This window comes from Somniosus microcephalus, chromosome 9, assembly GCF_052327205.1.
Source record: "Somniosus microcephalus isolate GS21.2 chromosome 9, FLI_Smic_1.0, whole genome shotgun sequence".
In the NCBI taxonomy this organism is placed as follows: Eukaryota; Metazoa; Chordata; class Chondrichthyes; order Squaliformes; family Somniosidae; genus Somniosus; species Somniosus microcephalus.
The window spans coordinates 250,697,418-250,705,673 of record NC_140995.1 but is presented as its reverse complement, the minus strand read 5'-3'; positions in this window follow the sequence as shown (position 1 = coordinate 250,705,673).

Here is an 8,256-nt window from a genome sequence, read left to right as displayed (position 1 = left end):
GTGTCCAATTCTGGGCTCCACACTTTAGGAAGGATGTGAAGGCCTTAGAGAGGGTGCAGAAAAGATTTACAAGAATGGTTCCAGGGATAAAGGCTCATGGGGTTGGGGGTAATATAGTAGCATGGATAGAGGATTGGTTAACGGACAGAAAACAGAGAGTAGGGATAAACAGATCTTTTTCAGGTTGGCAGGCTGTAACTAGTGGGGTGCCACAAGGATCAGTGTTGGGGCCTCAGCTATTTACAATCTATATTAATGACCTAGATGAAGGGACCGAGTGCAATGTATCCAAGTTTGCTGATGATACAAAGCTAGGTGGGACAGTAAGCTGTGAGGAGAACACCGAGTCTGCAAAGGGATACAGATAGACTGAGTGAGTGGGCAGTAAGGTGGCAGATGGAGTATAATGTAGAGAAATGTGAGGTTATTCACTTTGGTAGGAAGAATAGAAAAACAGAATATTTTTTAAATGGTGAGAAACTTTCAAATGTTGGTGTTCAGAGAGATTTGGGTGTCCTCGTGCAAGAAACACAGAAAGCTAGCCTGCAGGTACAGCAAGCAATAAGGAAGGCAAACGGCATGTTGGCCTTTATTGCAAGGGGGTTGGAGTATAAGAGTGAGGAAGTCTTGCTCCAATTGTACAGGGCCTTGGTGAGACCACACCTGGAGTACTGGGCACAGTTCTGGTCTCCTTATCTAAGGAAGGATATACTTGCCTTGGAGGCGGTGCAACGAAGGTTCACTAGATTGATTCCTGGGATGAGAGGGCTGTCCTATGAGGAGAGATTGTGTAGAATGGGCCGATACTCTCTGGAGTTTAGAAGAATGAGAGGTGATCTCATTGAAACATACAAGATTCTGAGGGGGATTGACAGGGTAGATGCTGAGAGGTTGTTTCCCCCTGGCTGGAGTGTCTAGAACCAGGGGGCATAGTCTCAGGATAAGGGGTCGGCCATTTAAGAACATATATAAGAAACAGGAGCAGGAGTCCGCCATTCGGCCCCTCGAGCCTGCTCCGCCATTCGGCCCCTCGAGCCTGCTCCGCCATTCGGCCCCTTGAGCCTGCTCCCCCATTCGGCCCCTCGAGCCTGCTCCGCCATTCGGCCCCTCGAGCCTGCTCTGCCATTCGGCCCCTCGAGCCTGCTCCGCCATTCGGCCCCTCGAGACTGCTCCGCCATTCGGCCCCTCGAGCCTGCTCCCCCATTCGACCCCTCGAGCCTGCTCCCCCATTCGACCCCTCGAGCCTGCTCCCCCATTCGGCCCCTCGAGACTGCTCCCCCATTCGACCCCTCGAGCCTGCTCCCCCATTCGGCCCCTCGAGACTGCTCCCCCATTCGACCCCTCGAGCCTGCTCCCCCATTCGGCCCCTCGAGACTGCTCCGCCATTCGACCCCTCGAGCCTGCTCCCCCATTCGACCCCTCGAGCCTGCTCCCCCATTCGACCCCTCGAGCCTGCTCCCCCATTCGGCCCCTCGAGACTGCTCCGCCATTCGACCCCTCGAGCCTGCTCCCCCATTCGACCCCTCGAGCCTGCTCCCCCATTCGGCCCCTCGAGACTGCTCCGCCATTCGACCCCTCGAGCCTGCTCTGCCATTCAACGAGATCATGGCTGATCTGATCTTGGGCTCAGCTCCATTTCCCTGCCCGCTCCCCATAACCCTTCACCCACTTATTGTTCAAAAATCTGTCTATCTCCACCTTAAATATATTCAATGGCCCAGCCTCTGGGGCAGAGAATTCCACAGATTCACAACCCTCTGAGAGAAGAAATTCCTCCTCACCTCAGTTTTAAATGGCCGACCCCTTATTCTGAAACTGTGCCCCCGAGTTCTAGATTCCCCCACGAGGGGAAACATCCTCTCTGCATCGACCCTGTCGAACCCCCTCAGAATCTTATATGTTTCAATAAGATCACCTCTCATTCTTCTAAACTCCAATGAGTATCGGCCCAACCTGCTCAACCTTTCCTCATAAGACAACCCCTTCATCTCAGGAATCAACCTCGTGAACCTTCTCTGAACTGCCTCCAATGCAAGTATATCCTTCCTTAAATAAGGAGACCAAAACTGTACGCAGTACTCCAGGTGTGGTCTCACCAACGCCCTGTACAGTTGTAGCAAGACTTCCCTACTTTTATTCTCCATTCCCTTTGCAATAAAGGCCAACATTCCATTTGAATTTTAATTACTTGCTGTACCTACATGCTAACTTTTTGTGATTCATGTACTAGGGCCCCCAGGTCCCTCTGTACCTCAGCATTTTGTAATCTCTCCCCAATTAAATAATAATTTGCTTTTTTATTTTTCTTACCAAAGTGGATAACCTCACACTTTCCCACATTATACTCCATCTGCCAAATGTTTGCCCACTCACTGAGCCTGTCTATATCCCTTTGCAGATTCTTTGAGTCCTCTTCACAACTTGCTTTCCCACCTGTCTTTGTATCATCAGCAAATTTGGCTACAGTACACTCGGCCTCTTCATCTAGGTCATTAATATAGATTGTAAATAGTTGAGGCCCCAGCATTGATCCCTGTGGCACCCCACTAGTTACCGTTTGCGAACCGGAAAATGACCCATTTATCCCGACTCTCTGTTTTCTGTTAGTTAACCAATCCTCTGTCCATGCTAATATATTTCCCCCAACCCCGTGTGCTCTTATCTTGTGCGTAACCTTATCGAATGCCTTCTGGAAATCCAAATACACTACATCTACTGGTTCCCCTTTATCCACCCTGCTCGTTACGTCCTCAAAGAACTCCAGCAAATTTGTCAAACATGATTTCCCTTTCATAAAACCATGCTGACTCTGAGATGAGTTTTTGAGTATATTCAAGGCTGAGATCGATCGTTTTTTGGACTCTGGGGGAATCAAGGGATATGGGGATCGGGCGGGAAAGTGGAGCAGGCTCGAGGGGCCGTGTAGTGGAGCAGGCTCAAGGGGCCGTGTGGCGGAGCAGGCTCGAGGGGCCGTGTAGTGGAGCAGGCTCAAGGGGCCGTGTAGCGGAGCAGGCTCGAGGGGCCATGTGGCGGAGCAGGCTCGAGGGGCCGTGTGGCGGGGCAGGCTCGAGGGGCCGTGTGGTGGAGCAGGCTCGAGGGGCGTGTGGTGGAGCAGGCTCGAGGGCCGTGTGGCGGAGCAGGCTCGAGGGGCCGTGTGGCGGGGCAGGCTCGAGGGGCCGTGTGGCGGAGCAGGCTCGAGGGGCCGTGTGGCGGAGCAGGCTCGAGGGGCCGTGTGGCGGAGCAGGCTCGAGGGGCCGTGTGGCGGAGCAGGCTCGAGGGGCCGTGTGGCGGAGCAGGCTCGAGGGGCGTGTGGCGGAGCAGGCTCGAGGGGCCGTGTGGCAGAGCAGGCTCGAGGGGCCGTGTGGCGGAGCAGGCTCGAGGGGCCGTGTGGCGGAGCAGGCTCGAGGGGCCGTGTGGCGGAGCAGGCTCGAGGGGCCGTGTGGCGGAGCAGGCTCGAGGGGCCGTGTGGCGGAGCAGGCTCGAGGGGCCGTGTGGCGGAGCAGGCTCGAGGGGCGTGTGGCGGAGCAGGCTCGAGGGGCCGTGTGGCGGAGCAGGCTCGAGGGGCCGTGTGGCGGAGCAGGCTCGAGGGGCCGTGTGGCGGAGCAGGCTCGAGGGGCCGTGTGGCGGAGCAGGCTCGATGGGCTGTGTGGCGGAGCAGGCTCGAGGGGCCGTGTGGCGGAGCAGGCTATAGGGGCCGTGTGGCGGAGCAGGCTCGAGGGGCCGTGTGGCGGAGCAGGCTCGAGGGGCCGTGTGGCGGAGCAGGCTATAGGGGCCGTGTGGCGGAGCAGGCTCGAGGGGCCGTGTGGCGGAGCAGGCTCGAGGGGCCGTGTGGCGGAGCAGGCTCGAGGGGCGTGTGGTGGAGCAGGCTCGAGGGGCGTGTGGTGGAGCAGGCTCGAGGGGCGTGTGGTGGAGCAGGCTCGAGGGGCGTGTGGTGGAGCAGGCTCGAGGGGCGTGTGGCGGAGCAGGCTCGAGGGGCCGTGTGGCGGAGCAGGCTCGAGGGGCCGTGTGGGGGAGCAGGCTCGAGGGGCCGTGTGGCGGAGCAGGCTCGAGGGGCGTGTGGTGGAGCAGGCTCGAGGGGCGTGTGGTGGAGCAGGCTCGAGGGGCGTGTGGTGGAGCAGGCTCGAGGGGCGTGTGGTGGAGCAGGCTCGAGGGGCGTGTGGTGGAGCAGGCTCGAGGGGCCGTGTGGCGGAGCAGGCTCGAGGGGCCGTGTGGGGGAGCAGGCTCGAGGGGCCGTGTGGCGGAGCAGGCTCGAGGGGCCGTGTGGCGGAGCAGGCTCGAGGGGCCGTGTGGCGGAGCAGGCTCGAGGGGCCGTGTGGGGGAGCAGGCTCGAGGGGCCGTGTGGGGGAGCAGGCTCGAGGGGCCGTGTGGCGGAGCAGGCTCGAGGGGCCGTGTGGCTGACTCCTGCTCCTGATTCTCATGTTCTTATGAGGGTCTTGAGTTATGTTGAGAGACTGGAGAAGCTGGGCTTGTTCTCCATAGAGCAGAGGTTCGGAGATTTGATCGAGGTGTTTGATGGAGTAAATGAGGAGAAACTGTTTCCAGTGGCAGGAGGGTCGGTAACCAGAGGACACAGAGTGAAGGGAATCGGCAAAATAACCAGAGGGGAGATGAGGAAACATTCTTTTACGCAGCGAGTTGTTGTGATCTGGAACGTGCTGCCTGAAAGGGCGGTGGAACAAGATTCAATAGTAACTTTCAAAAGGGAATTGGAGAAATACTTGAAGCTCAATAATTTGCAGGTCTGTGGGGAAAGAGCGGGGGAGTGGGACTAATTGGAGAGCTCTGCCGAAGAACTATCACAGGCACGACGGGCCGAATGGCCTCCTTCTGTGCTGCATCATTCCATGATTCTATGACCTTACCTGCTATTTGAAATAGTGCCCTGGGATCCTTCACTTCCTACTGAGAGAGCAGACGGGGTCTTTGTTTAACGACTCAACTGAAAGACTGTCTCTCTGACAGTGCAGTGCTCCCTCAGTACTGCCCCTCCGACAGTGCAGCACTCCCTCAGTACTGCCCCTCCGACAGTGCAGCACTCCCTCAGTACTGCCCCTCCGACAGTGCGGCGCTCCCTCAGTGCTGCCCCTCCGACAGTGCGGTGCTCCCTCAGTACAGCCCCTCCGACAGTGCAGCGCTCCCTCAGTACTGCCCTTCCGACAGTGCGGCGCTTCCTCAGTACTGCCCCTCCGACAGTGCAGCACTCCCTCAGTACTGCCCCTCCGACAGTGCAGCACTCCCTCAGTACAGCCCCTCCGACAGTGCAGCGCTCCCTCAGTACTGCCCCTCCGACAGTGCAGCGCTCCCTCAGTACTGCCCCTCCGACAGTGCAGCACTCCCTCAGTACTGCCGCTCCGACAGTGCAGCACTCCCTCAGTACAGCCCCTCCGACAGTGCAGCACTCCCTCAGTACAGCCCCTCCGACAGTGCAGCGCTCCCTCAGTACTGCCCCTCCGACAGTGCAGCGCTCCCTCAGTACTGCCCCTCCGACAATGCGGGGCTCCCTCAGTACTGCCCCTCCGACAGTGCTGCGCTCCCTCAGTACTGCCCCTCCGACAGTGCAGCGCTCCCTCAGTACTGCCCCTCCGACAGTGCGGCGCTCCCTCAGTAATGTCTCTCTGACAGTGCAGAGCTCCCTCAGTTTGCTGGTGGGTGTTTCTATGCGGGGGGTTTACGATGAGAGTGACTCTACTCCTGTTCCTGTGGTGGATGTTTCTATGCGGGGGGAGTTTACGATGAGAGTGACTCTACTCCTGTTCCTGTGGTGTGTGTTTCTATGCGGGGGGGGAGTTTACGATGAGAGTGACTCTACTCCTGTTCCTGTGGTGGGTGTTTCTATGCGGGGGGGAGTTTACGATGAGAGTGACTCTACTCCTGTTCCTGTGGTGGGTGTTTCTACGCGGGGGGAGTTTACGATGAGAGTGACTCTACTCCTGTTCCTGTGGTGGGTGTTTCCATGCGGGGGGAGTTTACGATGAGAGTGACTCTACTCCTGTTCCTGTGGTGGGTGTTTCTATGCGGGGGGAGTTTACGGTGAGAGTGACTCTACTCCTGTTCCTGTGGTGGGTGTTTCTATGCGGGGAGTTTACGATGAGAGTGACTCTACTCCTGTTCCTGTGGTGTGTGTTTCTGTGCGGGGGGAGTTTACGATGAGAGTGACTCTACTCCTGTTCCTGTGGTGTGTGTTTCTATGCGGGGGGAGTTTACGATGAGAGTGACTCTACTCCTGTTCCTGTGGTGGGTGTTTCTATGCGGGGGGGAGTTTATGATGAGAGTGACTCTACTCCTGTTCCTGTGGTGGGTGTTTCTATGCGGGGGGGAGTTTACGATGAGAGTGACTCTACTCCTGTTCCTGTGGTGGGTGTTTCTATGCGGGGGGAGTTTATGATGAGAGTGACTCTACTCCTGTTCCTGTGGTGGGTGTTTCTATGCGGGGAGTTTACGATGAGAGTGACTCTACTCCTGTTCCTGTGGTGGGTGTTTCTATGCGGGGGGAGTTTATGATGAGAGTGACTCTACTCCTGTTCCTGTGGTGGGTGTTTCTATGCGGGGAGTTTACGATGAGAGTGACTCTACTCCTGTTCCTGTGGTGGGTGTTTCTATGCGGGGAGTTTACGATGAGAGTGACTCTACTCCTGTTCCTGTGGTGGGTGTTTCTATGCGGGGGGAGTTTACGATGAGAGTGACTCTACTCCTCTTCCTGTGGTGGGTGTTTCTATGCGGGGGGAGTTTACGATGAGAGTGACTCTACTCCTGTTCCTGTGGGGGGTGTTTCTATGCGGGGGGAGTTTACGATGAGAGTGACTCTACTCCTGTTCCTGTGGTGGATGTTTCTACGCGGGGGGAGTTTACGATGAGAGTGACTCTACTCCTGTTCCTGTGGTGGGTGTTTCTATGCGGGGGGGAGTTTACGATGAGAGTGACTCTACTCCTGTTCCTGTGGTGGGTGTTTCTATGCGGGGGGAGTTTACGATGAGAGTGACTCTACTCCTGTTCCTGTGGTGGGTGTTTCTATGCGGGGAGTTTACGATGAGAGTGACTCTACTCCTGTTCCTGTGGTGGGTGTTTCTATGCGGGGAGTTTACGATGAGAGTGACTCTACTCCTGTTCCTGTGGTGGGTGTTTCTATGCGGGGGGAGTTTACGGTGAGAGTGACTCTACTCCTGTTCCTGTGGTGGGTGTTTCTATGCGGGGAGTTTACGATGAGAGTGACTCTACTCCTGTTCCTGTGGTGGGTGTTTCTATGCGGGGGGGGAGTTTACGATGAGAGTGACTCTACTCCTGTTCCTGTGGTGGGTGTTTCTATGCGGGGGGAGTTTACGATGAGAGTGACTCTACTCCTGTTCCTGTGGTGGGTGTTTCTATGCGGGGGGAGTTTACGATGAGAGTGACTCTACTCCTGTTCCTGTGGTGGGTGTTTCTATGCGGGGAGTTTACGGTGAGAGTGACTCTACTCCTGTTCCTGTGGTGGGTGTTTCTACGCGGGGGGGAGTTTACGATGAGAGTGACTCTACTCCTGTTCCTGTGGTGGGTGTTTCTATGCGGGGGGAGTTTACGATGAGAGTGACTTTACTCCTGTTCCTGTGGTGGGTGTTTCTATGCGGGGGGAGTTTACGATGAGAGTGACTCTACTCCTGTTCCTGTGGTGGGTGTTTCTATGCGGGGGGGAGTTTACGGTGAGAGTGACTCTACTCCTGTTCCTGTGGTGGGTGTTTCTATGCGGGGGGAGTTTACGATGAGAGTGACTCTACTCCTGTTCCTGTGGTGTGTGTTTCTATGCGGGGGGAGTTTACGATGAGAGTGACTCTACTCCTGTTCCTGTGGGGGGTGTTTCTATGCGGGGGGAGTTTACGATGAGAGTGACTCTACTCCTGTTCCTGTGGTGGATGTTTCTACGCGGGGGGAGTTTACGATGAGAGTGACTCTACTCCTGTTCCTGTGGTGGGTGTTTCTATGCGGGGGGGAGTTTACGATGAGAGTGACTCTACTCCTGTTCCTGTGGTGGGTGTTTCTATGCGGGGAGTTTACGATGAGAGTGACTCTACTCCTGTTCCTGTGGTGGGTGTTTCTATGCGGGGAGTTTACGATGAGAGTGACTCTACTCCTGTTCCTGTGGTGGGTGTTTCTATGCGGGGGGAGTTTACGGTGAGAGTGACTCTACTCCTGTTCCTGTGGTGGGTGTTTCTATACGGGGGGAGTTTACGATGAGAGTGACTCTACTCCTGTTCCTGTGGTGGGTGTTTCTATGCGGGGGGAGTT